General features: G+C 41.3%; 1 long non-coding RNA gene across 1 annotated transcript; it reads left to right on the top strand.

Annotated features, from left to right (window-relative positions):
• Window positions 1–11,689: 11,689 nt before the first annotated feature.
• On the top strand, window positions 11,690–17,301 carry LOC138106028 (uncharacterized). The gene is made up of 3 exons (XR_011148887.1): window positions 11,690–11,778; window positions 14,056–14,166; window positions 16,806–17,301. It is a non-coding gene; the product is annotated as an uncharacterized lncRNA (long non-coding RNA).
• Window positions 17,302–19,407: the final 2,106 nt, after the last annotated feature.

Here is a 19,407-nt window from a genome sequence, read left to right as displayed (position 1 = left end):
CTAAAATGTAATTAATCATCTATTAAGAATGGGAAAATAACTGTAATTGGTCACCCTGTATAGCAGGAGCTGGTTAAGCAGAGAATTAATGAGTTTAATGTTAAGTCATTTCTCTCTCCACTTTACCTAAACATCTTACTGTACTCATTTACTCATACATTTATTCATCTTTTCATTCATTCATTTATGCTCTCAGTATCAGCTAAGCATCAGTCTCTTGATCTTGAAATCTTTGCATTCCTTTATTTCTGGAAATTTTCAATATGTTACATAGGCTTGTCCTTAAGCGCTTTGATGAATGGAATATGAAAGTTCTAATGGAAGAATAACTCTTTACCTGACAAATCACACTAAAATTCAAAGAATAATTATACAAAGATGCCAGTGTAAAATATGAATGCCAAGTGGCTTTATTAGCACCTAAGGCATGCCAAACCCTGCTGGTTGCCTTCTTGATAAAAAAAAAAAAGGATTTTTCCATCTTCTGGATTTCAGTAGTAATTGAATTGATACAGTGTCAAACTTCTCTAATGATGCAAGAAATACTGGGAACTGACATATGCATTGTAAAATGTGTAAGGAATTGGATAAACTGGGGATGAATGTGGGTTGTATGAAAAGAAGTAACTTGTTTCAAAAGGTAGGTTGATCCATTTCCAGAACAGATTAGATCCTGTGTGTGTCCTACTGCAGGAGGTTTCTGGATGTGGAGACTGAAGAGATCCTTCCAAGGCCTGTCCTACTGAGGAGGTGACATATTTGGTCACAAAGCAGGAGTAAAACTTCAACAGTGGCATACTGAACACAACTGTGGAGCTGGGGCTGTAGTAGACAAAGAGAAAACTTTTCTGAGATAAGGGATGTGTGCACCTGGACATCTGCTAGCTGTATGGATTCTGAAGAAAGGTGTGTCCTGGAGGAATTGCCAGAGCAGATGCAAAAGTTTTCAAGAATTCAGCACAGATCTAACAGGAAAACCAACACTCAGTAAGTGCTCAACATGCATATTAATGTGGGGTGTCACTGGATCCTTCAGACACTGCTGGGACACAAAGAATAAACACAATGAAAACAATGGGAGGTACCACCAGCAGACTTTGTTAGAATTTTCAGGCACTGCCTTATTCTCTTCCAGTCTTAAGCAGATGAGCATAAATTGAATTTCATGCTAACTTGCTTTGGGCAATGAGCACCCAAATTTTTAATTAATTTTTAGTGAATTGAGGTAAGTTAATTAATTTTTTTTTCCAACAAAAATGTTTTGATAGCATTATTAATCTGCTCCATGGTCAGCATATATGACAGGCAATGTTGATGGTATCATCAATGATACGATGAAATAACTGCATAGTGGCTGTGAAGGCTGGAAAAACCACAAATAACTAAATAGCTTGGTATAGAAAAAAATGGTAAAAACTCCAGAATTCAAGGATTTAGAAACAACTAAATGGAATGGGAGGAAAACCACTGGAGCTGGGAGGAAGAATGAAATGTTTTACTGTGAGGGTGGTTGAATATAGGAACAGTTTGCCCAAAGAGGTGGTTGAGTCTCTATCCGTGGAGATACTCAGCCAGATACTCAACAGAACATGTCCTTGAGTGACCTGCTTTACCTGTCCCTACTCTGAGCAGATTGATTGGACTAGATGATCTCCAGAGGTTCCTTCCACCTTCCAACTTCAATTAATCTGTGTGATTCTGTATGAAATTATGGTTGCATGGAAACCTTCACTTGTGATGTTTGCTCATTTTTCAGTGCTTGATTTAGTAGCACTCTGGGTGTTTTACTATCATGGGTATATGTGCATGTGTAGGGATGCGGAATGTGGACATGAACACGTATAAAAAAAGTTAAAATAGTTGGTGCAGTATAACATCTGACATATAAATTGCACATCAGGCTTGACTGCCAGTCATGTGAAGGTTAATTTTTTTTCCCTTAGGACAGAGTGGGGGAAACTCTGATTTAGAAGGAAGAAAACCAAGAGGTTTTCTCCAAGTTCTGATTTCTGACTTACAGCACAACCAGGCAAAATCCTCTGAGTTTATACTCTCTATTGCCAGAAAATCAACGTGTGCATGGAGTAAGATATCCACACCTGCAGGAAATGCCAAAGTATCTGGTATTGACTTGATCTTTGATCCTCTGTAGATGAGAAGAGCAAGGAATTGCTCTAAAAACAAAGCCATGTTGGTCCATTCACCACATCAGGATATGCTTGAGGAAAGGTTTTGTTTCTGACAGATGTCATGAGATAAGGGCTGAGGCAAAAAGGTGGGTACAGCCCCATATATTTGTGTGCAGGGTGTTTGCGTTGCTCTAGCCTGTCCTTGTATCCTCATCCAGATCCATAGGGAATTGAGCAAACAGCTGGCTCAAAAAGGGAAATAACTAAATGTAGTGGTTTGGCCCAAAATATTCATTACTGTTTATCTTCTGTGAGATAAGAATTAGGAGAACCGCAAAGCAGGCACCAAACTTGAAAGAATATAGAGAAGTTTATTAACAGACCTAAAAGAAGGAAAAAAAAAATTATACCACCTTCAGAACTCTCCTCCTCCCCCCACCTTCCTCCCTTCTCCCACTGACAATGTAAAAAGACAACCCTTAAGATGTTCAGTCTGTTTACCACTTCCATAATAACCTTGTTCAGTCCATTTAGAAAGAGAAGTCTCTTCTTGCTCGTGCTATGAAAACATCATCACAACGAGACAGCTGCCCACTTCCAAATATTGTTCAGTCCATTTAGGAAGAGGAGTCTCTCTGCTCGCATGTGAGTCCCTTCCCCCGACTTGCAGCTTTTCCCACAACTGCTTTTGAGGGTCCACTCTTGAAGTCTTTTGGGGTACAATTTTAAGGTTGAGCAGTTCAGAAACAAAAAACAGAGGCCCTTCTCCCTCCCTGGGAGCAAAGGGTCTTCCTCATCTTCATCGTTAGGACTATCTCTGGGAGCATCTCTAGGAACTGAGGTTTTCTCCTTTCCCGTTTGGAACAAAAGTCCTCATCTGGTTCATCTGGTTCATCTCTCCCTGTCCAAACTTCTCATGAAATTACATCTGCGTCAGCATCTGCCTATCTCAGCGCAGGTGCTTTTGCTCACAGGTCGAACACTCTACCCCCCATATTTTCATGAAATTACAACGGGATACTGATATATCATAGCTTCACAACAGAATTTCAGCTTTAAGCATCTCCTCTCTCTCTTCCCTCAGGTTTTCAGCTCTTCACAGCAATAAAAGGGTTAATCTCACCTCGGCCTTGCAGCTTTGCAGCTGGAATGTTGAATTTTTCTTATCACAGTGGAGAGAGGGGAGAGCCAAGCCACTCCAGCTGCCCACAGCAAGGCAGTGGGGGGAGTTCCATGGCTGGAACAGGCCCATGGCTCCAGGATGGCCGTGGCCCGGCCCAGCCTGGCCCAAGCAGGGCCTGGCCGGGCCCACTGGCCCCCACACGGGGCCTGCAGCCACCTGTGCCAGCGCCGGAAACGAGAGAGAGCTGGGGTGGGAGTTTGTCTATTCTTAAGTGTGGATCACAGAGGCGGTCACAACTTTAAGTGGCTTAAAGAATTGTCCATATTCAAACTGGCCAGCTGATAGGTTCTGTCAGGTCCCAGAGGAAGCTGTAAGCACCCCTTAGCAAGGACATCCCTTCAGGGACTATGCTTGCTAACCTGTGACACTAGTCAAATAATTTTTCAAATATAGACAGCTGAGTTGATGTCCTGTAAGCTCTATCACCTTTTCTCTTCTAGAGAACCTGTTAAAATCTAGAGTGGCTCAATGTTGACCAAATTGTCTTCATCTGGGGAGAAAATGAATGCATGACTAGGTCCTGTTTTAATGGAGTCTGTGTCTCCATACAGAGATTGCTGCTCTCATCTGTCATTCCTACCAATCTTTACCTGACCACACTGAAAGATTTGGGTGCAGATAATGGACTGTGGGGCTGCAGTCCAGTCTATGTATTTTGTTCTTTAGGATATAGAAGAAAAAGGGGAAGAAATGCATTTCCTGGAAGTAGCCAAAAGGCATAAAAACAGAAGAAAAGAGGAAAGAAATGAGGGTTTATACCTTCCGATTTTTTTTTCTGTATTTTTCTGGTGAACTTTGAAAAAATGGCAGAATATTTTTCATATTCAGAGACATGAAAAGTATGAAAAGGAATGATAGTCATGGTCGGAAGTAAAATAAAAAAAAAATAAGAACAAGAAGGTTAAAGAAAATTAAAAAATGTGAACAAAAATCTTGAGAATTTCAGGAGAGACTTTTAGCATTAGGGTTTTTTTAAACTGGGGTCAGAGAAAGCAAGTATTTTTCAGGTACAGGAAAGAAATAGAATTTTAACTCATATAGATGAGAATGCTGCATGAATAAGGGACAAAAAACTGGCAGAACATGGGATCTGAGTGCCAAAGTCACAAAGGAGATAAGGAATAAACGGCAGCATCTGCAGACCGGCTCAGTGCCATGGAAAGAGAGACAATCCTGAATTTGAATGGGGAACCAGATTGCAGAAAGAGTCTCATCTGGTCTTCTGCAAACATTCAGCTCTCAAAAACCAACAGAGCTGTGAGTTTCCATTTGGTTTTATTGTTATTCCCAGTGAATAGAGGGAGAGAAAATGGCAGAAAGGGAATGAAGATGGTGCAGAAAGCTTTTAGATAGTACTTGGACAGTCCTGAGGGCTTTGGAGTCAGATGAGAAGGGAGTCTGAAAAAAAATAAAGCAAGGTATATCTTGTCAATTGAAAGTAGCTTTCACAGAATCATAGAAGAGAGAAAAGCAGCAAGAGGAAGGATGTGGAACTTGTTCAGGTGAAGATGCGGAGCCTAAGCTGGGAAAAGTCTGGGAAAGCAGTGCTACCTGTTCACATTACAGCATTTTAGGCAGGAACAAAAATAGAAGGAACAATGTCTTCCAGCTTCAAAGAAGACTAGGTGTCCAAAGAGAGATCTAAGGAGAGTTCTGATCTATTATGTTGAACTAGTCATCATTAACGACCAGGCTGATTTAAAGCTGTTAGCAAGGATGTGCCCAGGAGCTAGGGTGGTGTGAAATGTGAGTCAAGATTACAGTTTTCACAAAGAAAAAGGAGACTAAAACCTGATGGGGCACAAATCAAGGGTTGTGGAAGAGAAGCCATGGGGTGAGGACAGGGAGGGTGGACCCTGAAGCAGGAGAGGTGTCTGAAAAACCCTTGAAAGGGAGAATAGTAAAGTAGGAGTGGCTGTTTATATCAAAGGGAATTTACAATCATATATGCAGAAATGAAAAAAAAATGAACTTAATTCTGTCCTTGTAGAATAACCTTACAAAATACATAGAAAAACAATAGCATTAAAAACAAAGAAAATGAGAAAGAGTAAACCATGGGGTGAATATTCATTAAGTGAAGAAAAAAATCTTGTGCCATTAGAGATTTGCACAGAGTTGGGCTGTTGTCTTCCTGCTGTAGTTGTTACAGTTCTTGGACTAAAGTCCAAAACAAAAGCATAAAAGGAAGATCCAGCCAAACTACAGCTGGCAGATTATTGCATATTCCTGGCAAACTGCTGTGAATGTGCCTCGCTTGCATTTTCTTTACAACCTTCACCAGCAGCTACTTCAGCCTCTCCAGTAATGAAGATGTGACTCTCTCATTTACACATATTGAAGCTGTTCCATTTTAACATAAATAATTAATTATTCATTGGAGCAGGAATTAGGAGAAAGTGTCCAGCATCCCCCCAGGTGAATGCCCAAACTACTGTATTATGGAGAAATTCCCATTTTCTCTTGCTCATTAGGTCTTAATTCAGCTATGCAAAGCAGGGCAGTGTCAACAGAAGTAAATTAAATGGCTTTGTCCCAAATAACCACAGAAAGCACTGAGGAGGGCATCTCCAGAGAAGGTGAAAAGCCTATGTTCATTTGAAGCAGAGCTTTAACACATAAGAAGATGTACAGAGTTTTCTTGAGCCAAGTTTTTTCATTTACACCTGGGGCACCAATTGGTTAAATTACAAATTTACTCATCCATAGAACATCAAAATGTCTGTGTGAAAGGCTGCCTTCTGTCACAGAACTTGTCTTTCATCCTTAAAGAAGGATTTCTAAGAAAAAGAAGAGAAAGCAGAATTCATGGAGACCTACCAGCCACTTGCAGAAATATCAGCAACTTCTGTCTGCTGACTCTTTTTCACAAAAGAAGAATATGGGCTTAAAAAAGAAACAAAATAGCAGGATATAAGTTAGTCAGAGTGATACTGCCTTAAATATCAGTGTTTCATGTGCCAGTTTTACCTCCCAGTATCTTGGTACATTGCCTAGGGAACTGTGAATACCTTTGCAAAAGATAAACTAAAGGGCAGAACAAATCAGGTAATTTACACATTTAAGCTAGTCAATTAAATAAGGTAATGTAAAACTTACATCAACATGCCTTTGATTAGCATTTTGTGGAGAATCAGATGTAAAATCACTGTTTCTGTGAAAGCCAGCTCTTTGGGAGCATGAGTCACGGAGAGATTGGTACAGAGTGCATCTACCAGATGCCACAGCTGAGAAAAAGGCCCTGGAAGTGCTGGCCCGCAGAGGCCGAATGTGAGCCGGCGTGTGCCCAGCTGGGCAAGGAGGCCGGTGGCCTCCTGGCATTCTGTGTCAGCAATAGTGTGGCCAGCAGGACCAGGCTGGTGATTGTCCCTCTGTGCTGAGCACTGGGGAGGCCACAGCTCAAGTGCTGTGTGCAGTTCCGGGCCCCTCACTGCAAGAAAGATCTTGAAGGGCTGGAGTGAGTCCAGAGAAGGGCAGCGGAGCTGGGAAAGGGTCTGGAGACTCCTATGAGGAGGAGCTGATGGAGCTGGGCGTGTTTAGTCTGAAGAAACAGAGGCTCAGGGGAGACCTTGTCACTCTCTACAACTCCCTGCAAGGAGCTGTAGCAAGGTGGGGGTCGATCTCTTTCCCAGGCAACCAGTGACAGATAGGATGAGAGGAAAAGGCCTCAAGCTGTGCCTTGGGGGAGGTTCAGGGTCGATATCAGGAAGATTTTTTTTACTGAAAGCGTTGTTAAGCATTGGAACAGGGAGGCAGTGCAGTCACCATCCCTGGAAGTGTTCAAGAAACAGCTGGACGTGGCATTTAATGTTATTGTTTAGTTGATTTGGTGGCATTTAGTGAAAGGTTGGACTTGATGACCTTGGAGGCTGTTTCCAACCTTAATGATTCGATAATTCTGTGATGGATAAGATCGATGACATCATTTGTACGTACCAGCAGTACTTCGAGGTCTGTCAGATTCCTGTGCCTTTCTTTCCTCTTTTTATCCTGGGTGAAACTGAGAGATGCTGGATGTTTGTTGTCAGGTCAGCTTCGATTTTGCAGCCTTTGAGGAACATGAAACAAAGAAACCTGGACATTTCTTATAAAATTCATCAACCAAGTTCATATTGAAATTTGTATCCCTCTTGCCTGATGATCAGGGTAGAAAAATTTTCAGAAGGTTACCTTTATTTTTTAAATGCATTTGTTGTTGCACATACCTCCCACACTTTTGTTTTCTGTTTCTCATAACAGCCTACAAAGCTTTCATCAGCCTTCCATTGCTGTGTTCATTTAGGGCTGCCCCATGTGGTGTAGATGCTTTTTTCAGACAATGCCAGTGACAAAAAATTAGATTTGATGATGAAGGCAGTCAAGCAAAGCTTTAGCAGTAGCTTGTTACTTCTGGGTTATGGTACAGAAGAATTGCTAACACACCCACGTTTTAGGATAAAAGGAATCCTTTTCTCAGAAAAAACTCACAGTGATTTTATGCACTTGATGCTTATGGTTGACTTTGAATGCATGATACCCAACAAAACAATCGTCCTGAGCCCACTAAATGGTAATGCTGGGGGTTACAAAAATCATTTGGTTAGGTGGTGTCATGGGGGAAGAGAGAAACAGCTTTACCCTCTGCAAAAATGAGGATACCTGGGAGTGCTCTCTCAATATGAGAAGTCGCTTTGCAAGAGAAAATTCTGGCACACCACAGTATCAGGATATTGCTGGCTGTGTGACAAGCTTTGAAAATAGTTTTAAACATTGTCCAGAGCTGACTGCTGCATGCAAATTTATCTAATGCATGCAAGGAAGTGCTGTCAAAGAGATGGTGTATGTCCCTCTTCCATGTCACGCAGCATCCTACACACTGGTGTAGGATAAAGGAACTTTTCCATTCTGCACTGTGATCTGGTGGGTGAAAAGGCACTTAGACTGCCTGAAATTAAAGGCTTTTAGTTTTCTTTTTTTCTTCATCTACTGAAGCATTTGCTAGCTTAGTCTGTTTATGGTCACACTTTCTATGAATTTTTCATTATAAACAGCTAAAGGTTTAATAAATAATTAATTGCTTCTATAAGCATCTTAGAGACACAAGCACCTGGATAAGAAGCATTTTTAATTATGAAAAAATGTGGTGTGGGCAACATATTGGGCTGCTGGGCTTTCTAAAAGCTAATTTCAGAATGCTTTTTAAAAGATAAGTGATAAATTAACCCTTTATGGGTAATCTTCAAGGAATATTTGACTACATTTATTTTCAAAATGAGTATTACAAGATTTTGGGGCAATTTCTCTAGGTTTCTTCTTTGTCTGACCATGAAAACAGTTGTGAAGGCTCTGGTTTGTAGCCAATTTCAGATCAAAGTTGGCTCTATGAGCTCTGAGCTGCCATGGGGCTAGGAGTGCTGTGAAAATTTGCATTGTAGCTCTTTGGAGTTGTACATCCTATGGAGGTTCTGGGGGTTAAATAGTTGAGGTCTTGGTCTGGAGAGAGAGGAGCAGCTCTGGTCTTCCCATGGCACTGCAACACTCAGAAAATGAGAAACTGAAACAATTTTTTACCCTGTTTGTTCTCCCTCACTGCAACCGGCTCCACTGAGTCACGCTTCCCTGTGAAGCCTCGGAACTGTCCTAAATAAACAAAAATCTCGTGACAGCAAAGCAAGTGCAAAGAATTAGATCACAGGAGGAAAAAAAGAAAGTTCTCATAAAAGAGGAACCCAAACCAATCCCAGCTAGATGTCTGTCTCAAGAATCCTTCTGCCACAAACAAAATCTTTGATGGACTTAGACAAATGCTCAGTTCACTCCTCGATCCTATTCGAAGGAGGATATGGTGAACTCAGTTCAAAAGATAGGTTTGCTGCCAAACTTTTAAAAAAGTGTTTAAAAAGTAAATTATTTTCATGACATAAATACCCAGCACATCAATTAAGTAAACTGAAGATTTCACAAAAAAATTTCAAAGTCTGCGTGCAGTATTGTGAACCTATTCCATAACAACCACTTGTTTCTATTTTAAAACCAAACCATGAAATTGTTTAAAACTATTTAGAAACAAAACTATCCAGCCTGTCTCACTTACTCAAATGCATCAAACTGGAAAGCACAAAGAATACTAAACCAAACCCAACTACAGATCTAGCCCAAAATCCCTTCTGCCACAACCAAAGTCTTTGATAGACAAAGACTTAATTTAACACCAGTGTTAAGTCCACCCCCTTGCTCACACTCAGAGAGGAAATTCAGCACAGGCACACCCATGGGAAAAGGACAGTAGCTTTTTCCAGGGATTCTTTAACTCTCTGTGAGGATGGGGACGAACTGGCACAGGTTGCCCAGAGAAGCTGTGGATAAGCCATTCCTGGAAATGTTCCAGGCTAGGTTGGATGGGGCTTTAAGCAACCTGGTCTAGTGGAAGGGGTCCCTGCCCATGCCAGGGGGGTTGGAATGAGAAGATTTTAAGGCCCCATCCAACCCAAACCATTCTGTGATTCTCTCTCCACACTAACCCAGGGTTTCTCTCATGTGGAACTCCTAAGATTCTATGGTTACATGGAAGGGGCAGGGATTAGAATCCCTTTCTGGTGTCCTTGATTGTGAGAACAAAGCTGTGGAAAACCAAGGTGTCCTTGCATGTTTTGAGTGCCTGCAGTGGCTTCAGTCTCATCTTCTTGTGGACTGGATTTTTTCTTTTATAATCAATCTCCTTCATACATTGATAAATGGAGGCTGTTTGAAAATGTAAGGGGAAAAAAGTATAAAAAAAGAGAAAAGGCTCCTCTCACGTTTGAAAAATTGCTTCACAGTCCAACAGCCTCCTCTCTCTCCTCCATCCTCCTTCCGTGCCTCTCAGTGCATTGCCTGGCTGTGTTCAGCTCCCTGCTCCTGTGCTAGGGCCAGTTACCTTGTGCGACGTCAAGTGGCTGCAGAAGCCACCACGTGGGTCAGTGCCTGGGCTCTCTGCTCTCAGGGGGCAGATCCTGCACAGAGGCTTGGCTTGGGCTGCTCTGTTGGAGCTTCCCTCAGGATCTCTCCTGCCTGAGCTAAAAACATGGGGCCACATTGATGGGGACGTCAGAAGTACATTTTCCCAGAGGTCAACTAAATCCTGGTAATGATGCAATGCTCCAGTGCACTCCTCCTAATCCAATCAAAGAGCACACTGGTTTAGGCCCTATCAAATGAAGTTCAAGGTAAGCATGTGAAACGTGGCTGCTCCTCAGCTGCTGGCAGCTTTCCTAAAAGCTGAGAATCAGATCAGAGCAAGAAAAAAGCCTCCCATCTCCAAATAGAAACTTTCACACAGACTTACACTTGGAAAAAAGATGATACTTGAGTTCAGCTTTCTTTGCCAGGCTTTTTTGTTTTCCTTTTTCTGATTTTAAAGCCCATTTGTTTTGGGTCCAGATTATTTCTAATATTGCTGATTAATTTTGATGCCTCATTTAATGGGTTGAAACCACATCTGGAGTGGGAACTCCTGATTTGTTCTCAGGCATGAACAGACTCAGTACATTGGGGAAACTCAAGACCTTTTTAAAAGACCTCAAATTGAGTGTCCAAAAATTAGCATGCCAGAAAATACTGTTCATTTCTGGAACTGTTTGGTCTTTGCCTTTGAATATGGTGCTAATAACACCAAGATTCAAATTCAATCCTTGTCCAGGCCATTCACTTAAGAGTTAAACTCAATGATCATTGTGGGGCTCTTCCAACTCAGAATCTTCTGTGATCTTTGCTCATTTAAGGCATTGATGTTCAAAATATCAGATCAGGGAATATAAGTCTCTGTATAATTAATCTGGTATTGGGTAAGTACTGCAATATTTCTTCTGTATAAATTTAATCCATTGAACAGTAAATGCACCAGCAAAAATTCACATAGCTATTGACCTGATTTATTCCTTATTAAATATTAATTGTGGTTTCTTCATCATGTCCTATTGAAGTTGCTCAGCTGTGTGAGAGATATATACGTATTTATCTTTTACATAATGCCTTGCAGAGAGCACACAGCATTGATGGGCACACCTGTTATTTCCTATGCAGAACACCTGAATAAGGCAAATTAGAGGTACCCTATAAACCTATCTGCTACCTAGTTTAACCCCACCCAAAAGAGATTTTTATTGCTTTGGAGAGTGGCTGCCCCTCTCTTCTCTTTGCATGTTCTGGTCCCCAGTGAAACACCTTGCACTGAGGTCATTTATGTTTCTGTGGCTGAATTTTCAGAATTAGGCTTGCGATGAGCAGGATGTTGTGGACCTTTCTCAGGCGGTTCCAGGATATGGTCAATTCTTAATTACCTGTGAGGGGATTACCCAGGACATGGATTAACTCTGCTGTGGCTGCAAACCACTGAGGCCAGACCTGCCTGAGCTGGCTCAGATCTGCAGCCAGCAGGACTGTGCTGGCTCTGTGCTGTGGTTCTTTGTGGGTCTGACCTTCCCTGGGATACCCAGCTGCTTCAGGAAGGTTATGCTTTTGCCTTGTTTGGTTTCTTACTTGTGTGTTACCTTGCAGAATAAGGATACTACTGCAAATCACTGTCATGGCAATGAGTTAATAGTATTGAAATCCAGCTAAACCCAACCTATTAATATAAGACCTGCTTTGAAGGAAAATGAAGTTCTAAGCTAATTATTTAAGACTTGATTCTTTCTGTTTCAGAACCCCTGACTTCAGTTTTCTCATGCACCTAATATCTGCTGGTTTACAAGCACTTTCCAAGTTTCTGCAGTGTTTTTGCCCTGGTGTGATGTATAAGAAGTGAATCAGCTCCTCTCTGGTTTATTTGACATTCCCAACTCTGCCTGAGCAAGTGTTTCTTTGGAATCTGGTTGCTCTGAGTGAACTATATTCTTGCCACTGTTACTGAAGGGATTTCTTGACTGGGAAATGCAGCTATTTTTTTCACATTGATTGCAACTCTTGCCAGCCAGTCTTTTGAATTGTGTTTTGTTTTCTGAAGAGCTCATTACCCTGGCCAAGCCTTTTGCTTCACCACAGTGCAGCTTGCAAGTCTGCTATGTGCATCTCAGTTATTTCATAGAATATCCTGAGTTGGAAGGGTCCAACAAGGGTAGTTGCTTGTTTTGTGTTTTGTTAGCTTGTTATTCTTCAGAGTTATAGAAGATTCGACCATAGCAGCTCTGGTCATCCCAGAGCTAAACCTGAATGGTCATAGAGCAGTGGATAATATACCAAGCTCCATTGTCCATCCAGACATGATCCCTTTTGAGCACATCTGGGCACTTTCATGGGTGTTCCAGGTGCAACAGTCATAGAATCGTAGATCAGCAAGGTTGGAAAAGATGTCCAAGAACATCAAATTCAACCAACCAGACTAGATCTTCAATCTTCTGATCTGTTGTGCTCCCCCACTGCTGGAGTACTCCAGCCTCAGCTGCAGGAGTCCAGGGGAACCAGGGATCAATCTTGTGGTCCATCTGAACAAAGCCATGGTGGGGGCAAAGGGCATGAAGCTGTAAAAGCAAGTGTTAATTCAGTAAGGACAATGCTTGTGTTAGGAAGGAGCCCAAGATTAGTCTTCAAACCAGACTCCCCCTCTCTTCCTTGCTTGCTTAACAAAACACAGTATGTCCTGCTAGGAGAGGAGCTATATTAGATGCTACAATTGTTCTTATCTTTTCCTAACATTTGGCTCTATCAAGGAGTAAACAAATGTGTTCCAAAATCTGAGAAATCTGAGAGAAGTTGATTTCAGCAAAGCTTGTTTGTTTGGAACTGTCTTTTCAAGGAATGTTTTCTTTGGTGACATTTAGTTTCCTAAGTATACTCCAGGCTTTTTAAGGAAGGAATGCATTTACAAGTAAATTTTACCCTGATATATTCCACTGTAACATCTTTTGCATGGTATAAGACACAAGAGCAGGCACAGCAAGTCAGAAGCCCCCTCTCATTTTTTAGAAAATTGACATTATGGTAACACAATCTCTGGTTTGTTCTTGGGAGGAAGTAGCTGGGGCAGCTTTAAAGTACTGCAATAGCCATACATGCACATGATTTAAATCAGCCCATTCTGCTGACAAGATGAAACCCACAGGAAATGGTTTTTACTTGCTCTTTAAGTAGATAATTTGGGGAGGAGACAGGATGTGAAATGAGGGAATCTGACAGGAGGAGACAGGATGTGAAATGAGGGAATCTGACAGGAGCAGCAGTTGAGATGGTGACAAACTTCATAAAAAATATGTTCAGTAGGCATTCAGAAATAAGCAATTCTTTACTTACAGAGTAAAGACAACATTTTCAGATAATATCCTTAAATGTTGACTTTTGTATTGTGTTATTTTCTGACAATTTAATGTGTGAAAACTTCCTTACCTGCTCCCATTTTTACTAATTCTTTGAGTCCCAGGGTAGGCAAAAGGTGACAACACTTGAATTCAAGGAATAAAGGATGAGTGGTGCAGAAACGACCCATTTCTCAAGGCCACATGCAATGGATTACCCAAAAGCTTAGAGGAGTATCCAAAACATGCTGAGGGAGGAGGGGTCTGTCTTCCCTGTGCTCAGCATACAGCTGTCCAGAGCAAGCCAGCAGAACATGCTGAAGAGGGATTTTAAAATCTTGGTTATCCACTGCTTGATTCAGAGCTGCAGAGAGGCACCTCTGTTCCCTCTGAATCCAGCCTTCATCCATCCCTTGTAAATGTTACAGCTCCTTCCTGGCCTTTCACTTTGTTCAGCCAGGTGATGTCTTTCTGGTTTCTCCATTTTGATTTACAGGGCTCCCTCCCAAGTGCAGAAGTAGAGATTTTGGACATGAGGGAGAAAGAAGGGAAAGGACGTTTCTTCACCCAGGGATGCAGGGCTGGAAGGATATTTATTTCTACACAGGTCAGGATTAAGCACATCTTATCTCATCAGTGATATATATCTGTCTAACCTGTTCTTTAAAAGCTCTGTAGGAGGAACTCTCCAAGTTTTCTGAGGGATTTCTGCTGCCCTTCTTTAGCACAATCTGTCAGTCTAATGTGAAACATTTACTCTGCAAATTTTTCTCCCTTGATAGGCCTCTTCCATAACCTTATATGGGCTGGGAGACTATTGATATATCTCTCCCCATATCATGATTTCCTAAACAAAAGGAAGCCAGTTTTCCCACAGGACATTTTTAAACTTGCTATCCTTGCTGTTTTCCTCTGAACTCTCTCCAATATTTCTACATCTTAGTGGGATGCCCAATCTTAGACACAACACTCCAGCTGGGGTCTCACCACCAAGACAAAGGAGAATAATCCTAATTACCTCCTGTGTCTTCCATATGTCAATTCAGTCAGGAATGAGATGTGCTTTTTCTGCTACATTGTTGAGTCCTGTTTAGTACTCAGCTCTCACCCTGACATTTTCTGAAGCATTGCTGCTTTGCCAGTTATTTCCTATTTTACATTGGAATTCTCCTTCCAAGCAGAACACTTATTTATTGATTTTGTTTCTATCAGAGCAATTCCTCAATATGCCAAGACCATTTTTGTTTGTCATCCTGCCCTCTGGGGTCCCTGCAACACCTCTCAGCTTGGCTTTATCAGCAAATTTTATGTGTCTTTTCTATAATATCAATCAAGGTATTAAAGATAATATTGAATGAGTCACATGCATGAAAGACCCCCAGAGGACCCCTTGTAATGCTCTGAGTTTGATAGCAAGCTGCAATTTACAGCTGAAATGCTGGATTTACCTAAATCCAAGACATGCCTGTAATCTAAACTTCACCCGTGTGCACAGGGTTCATTAAAGAGAAAGGTTTAATGACTGGACACAACTCATTAACTTCACCAGGGCAATGGCCACTTCCTGTGTACAGAGGAACAGACAAGCGAGGTTGGGTTTTTTTTTTTTTTTCACCTCCTGATCTGTCATTGGAAAGAAAGAAGTTATATGTTCTCATCCAAGGTAAAAGATGATAAATGACTTCTTTAATAGAGGGGTGAGGCGCCTCCAGTTGCCTCACATTTTTCAGTGGGAAAAGGCCAGGTTTTGTGAAGCAGTTAATGCATGGCAGCTTCATGTCCTGCTGTCTGTCCTCAAAGCTGCTAAGATAGTCTGACTAAACAAATTTTGAACATTTGACCTTCTCAGGGCAGAAAAAATAGCATCTGGAGTGTGGATAAATACCTTTGCAATGACGAAAAAACATTTTACAAATATTCTCTGTCCTGTCTTCCTCTCAACTGCTTGTAGAGTGTTACATGAGACTTTAGGAAAGCCTCAGTGAAGTCAGCTGAGAACATATCTACCTCTCATCCAACACTTGTGCTACTTTGTCAAGGAGGAAATTTGGTTGATCTGAGATGATATATTCTTTGCAAATCCCTGATGGCTGTTTCCTGTCAGCTGGCTTTTACCAAGGTGCCTGTAGATTGTTCAGTGACTCCTTCCAGAGGCAGCCTAAGGATAAAGGTGAGGCTGACTGGCCTCATGGTTTTGGGTTCCCCTTTGTCTATGTTCTTTCCTTTCTCTGCTTTAGTACTCTGGCCTCTCTCGTGTCTTCCTCAAGTCCTCAGAGGTAATTGCAAATGGTTAAGTTATTTTGGTGAACTCCTTCAAAACCCTTTGAATTACATGACACCTTATGAATTTGAATAACTCTATCTTATCTACGTAGTCTTTAACCTACTAATTTTCTGTTTGAGCTTTGTCCTCTTATCATCTTGTTAAAATTAATTGCCTTAAGTAGCTGTTCATAATTTTTTTAACATAGTCTTCAGCAAAGCATTGAATTCTTCAGTCTTCTTTGGATCATGTACTATTTATTCTCCTTCTCTGTAAAGTAATGGACCAGTAATTTCCTATGGTTTTTCCAACTTTCAATGTATTTTTAAGACTGTTTTGTTAATGTTACTCTTTGTGTTCCTTTCAACCCGCAACCCATTTAATCCCAAACCCTCACTGAGGTTTTATCCCTCATCCTTAATGATACACATTTTTTTCCCCTTTTGTGTCATTATTTCTTTTTCTTAGTTTATTTTCGGGCCCTCAAAGTACTCCTGATGCAGTTGTAATGGCTTCTCACTGTGCTCTCTGTCCTTCCCCTGTATCAAGATAGGCTGCTATTGTGCCTTTAATACACTCTCTTACTGTAACTGCCAGCTCTTCTGCCCTCCTTTATCCCATAAATTACCTTCGCAAGAGACCCTACAGATGAGTTCCCTGGGCTTGCTGAAATTTGCTATTTTTAATTTTTTTTTCTGGAATCCATTATCCTTACTCTTTTTTCTCTAACTCTTTCCTTTTTTCTTAGAATAGAGATTCACAGTCCTTTCACCTTTCACCTCCCCTTTTCAGATTCTTTTCCAGTTCCTCTCTACTTGACAGAACCAAATCCAAACCACTTTTTCTCTTTAAAATTTCCCTTACCTTTTGATATGTCCCTGATTCATTTCAAGGATGTTACAGATAGTTTGAACCCACCATGCTCTCCCAGCAAATATTTGGGCACTTGATACTCCTTATTGACACTACAACCTCTCCTTCAGGTATTCACAGTCCACAGAAGATCCCGCTGGTTTCCTTACTCCCCCTCAGACTCACATGGAGAGAGCAGCATATCTGTATTGTGTCAGTGCAAGCAGCTCCAGCCATTCTGTCTCCTGGGGGAACTCAGACAACCACCTGTGGTGGTCAGCAACCCAAGCTCAGCATGTAACTTAAGTCATGGTGAGAACCCGTGAGTCCTTTGTTCTGCTTTCTGCATGTTTTCTCCCAATTGGTTAATGTTTTCTCCTCCCTGTTTTATGTATGAAGTTATGTATATTCATTTCCCTTCTTTAATATGTATCAGTTCTAGAAAGTTCTTTGTTCCTCGACGCCCCATTGGATCCTTTCCTAAGTCCCTCCTATGTGTTGTTCCCATTGGTTCCCTTGTGGTCAATCCCACCTACTTGCCCCTATCCCATTGGCTGAGATCCCTTTCCCCGCCTATTCTGTACCCAGTATAAGATCCCTGGACCCTCCTACCACCTTGGCTCTTTGTCCCTGTCATTTCACTGGAATAAACGTGCGTGGAACACATATGGAGAGTCCCCTCTCTGTCTTCTTTGCCTTCACCTGCTTAACAGGGACAGGAAGATACGGCCCCTTTTGGGTGAGGAACTCTGCCCCTTTTTCATTGTGTGTTGGGCACTGAGTGCTGCCTTCCAGAGGGGTTTCAGTGTTGACCTCTGGGCTTCTTTGTGTTGGCACACGAGGGGTAAAATGCCCTTCTACCAGCTCTCAGTGGCTGTAAAATCCCTCCACTGCATCATTTCTGAACTTCATGAGAAACACACACGCTTTTGGCATAAAATACAACACTCTCTTTTCTTCTTGTCCTTCTAGAACATGCTGTCCCCTCTGTAAATGTATTCCAGTTTTCTTGCTTATTGCACTGAAATGGGACTTTCTTGGGGTAGCGCCTCACATGCAGATGTATTTGAGGTTCCAGGGCTGGAGTTAAATGCCAGAGAATCTTGTTGCCTCAGATGGTGGTCCTTTTAGCCCAATAACCTGTATCTGTCCATGGTCACGGAAGATGCCTAATGAAAAAATACCAAAATAAAGCAGGAATATGCTGATACTGCCCCATTTCTGTGGCCTTTTCCTCTACCTTTGGGCAGACTCCAGCTTGTGGTTTTCCCATGCTGCCAGTTGTATCTCTGCTTGGAGTTTAACAGGCTCTGATAGTTCTTTCTTCCACTCAGTGCCTAATTGCTTTTTGAACCTATTTATAACTTCCAGAGCATCTTATTGTGATGAATCGCATGATTTAATTATGCACTGTGTGAGCAAGCACTTCTTTGTGTAAATCTTTTGCCTGATCATTTCATTTGGTACTCACTAGTTCTTGTGTAATGACTCCATGCTGAGTAAAATTCTGTTACAGCAACTCCACATCTCTTGGTTTTCAAGGGTAAAGACTCTGTCATGGCTCAGAGCTGTTTTCTACTTTTGATCACCTCTCTTAACCTTTCCTTTATTAATTGAAATTTTTCTGTACCTTTCTTAGATGGGATAACCAGAAACGTACATGCTGCACTGGCAGTACAAGTAGCAAAGGTGCTTGTTTGGGGTGTCTTTTCTAGACCCACCATGCTATTTTTTTTTTTGTATTTATTGACACAGAGTTTTATTTTCCAGTTTCTTTCGTAGCATCATAATATCATTCTGCAATGTTTTGCAACTTTTATGACAGCACGTAATATCCCATCTGAAGTAAAGTTTGTTGTCCTGTTGCTCAAGATTTTTCATCTCTAGCCAGCCGTTGTCTCTATTGATTGTGTAGTTTTGTCTCTATTGATTATATGGTTATTCTGGAGCCTCACATCTACTGACTTTATTAAATTTTTTTTAAAATCAAACCGTCTAAAAAAATTGATTGGGAACAGAGGCTGCTTGCAGGCACTGTAGACCTGTGATCAAAATTCTTGAAGAGCTTTTCTGGAAGCCCTCAAATAATCCCCATGAAGTAGAAGAGTTTGGCTTTATGCGTGGCCACTCAAGAGCAGCTCAAGGCTGGTACTTTCAGCAGTCTGCAGCCTGATATAGCTCTGACTTCCATAACCTGCACTTAATGATGAAAAGGTTATTTTTTCTTTAAAAGTTCATGTAGTAAGTGTTAAGGACACTGACAACAAGAAAATTATTATCTTTGCTTTGAGGAACTGTGGCATTTTTTGCAGCTGTGATTGCAAGCAAGTGTTTAGCAAGTGGGAGGCACTACTGAGCAAGTCCCTTTATCCATCACATTACCCTAATAATTAAGTTGTCAGCCAGGGAAGTCAGGCTTTAATAGGAAAAAAAAATGCAATCAAACAGTGGCAAAAAAAATGTGACTATTCCTTCAGTTAAGCCTGTAATTTTTTTTTTAATCATGATGTTTGCGTAAGACATTGCTCAGAACACAGATTTTTAAATTTAATACTTTTTATATGTTCTAAAATAACAATAAGTTATTTAACCACTCTCCATTGTTCCTGTGACTCTAGGAAACAATTATCCTAAGAATTACTGGTGGTTTCTTTACTGTGATTTATTTCCAAAATTAACTCCAGGGGTGTTTCCTAGAATCTCCAGGCACCTTTTCCTTCAGAATGTAAATCC

The sequence above is a fragment of the Aphelocoma coerulescens genome, chromosome 2 (genome assembly GCF_041296385.1).
Source record: "Aphelocoma coerulescens isolate FSJ_1873_10779 chromosome 2, UR_Acoe_1.0, whole genome shotgun sequence".
NCBI lineage: Eukaryota > Metazoa > Chordata > Aves > Passeriformes > Corvidae > Aphelocoma > Aphelocoma coerulescens.
Note: the sequence above shows the minus strand (reverse complement) of the source record. Positions and strands in the feature narration are given on the sequence as shown.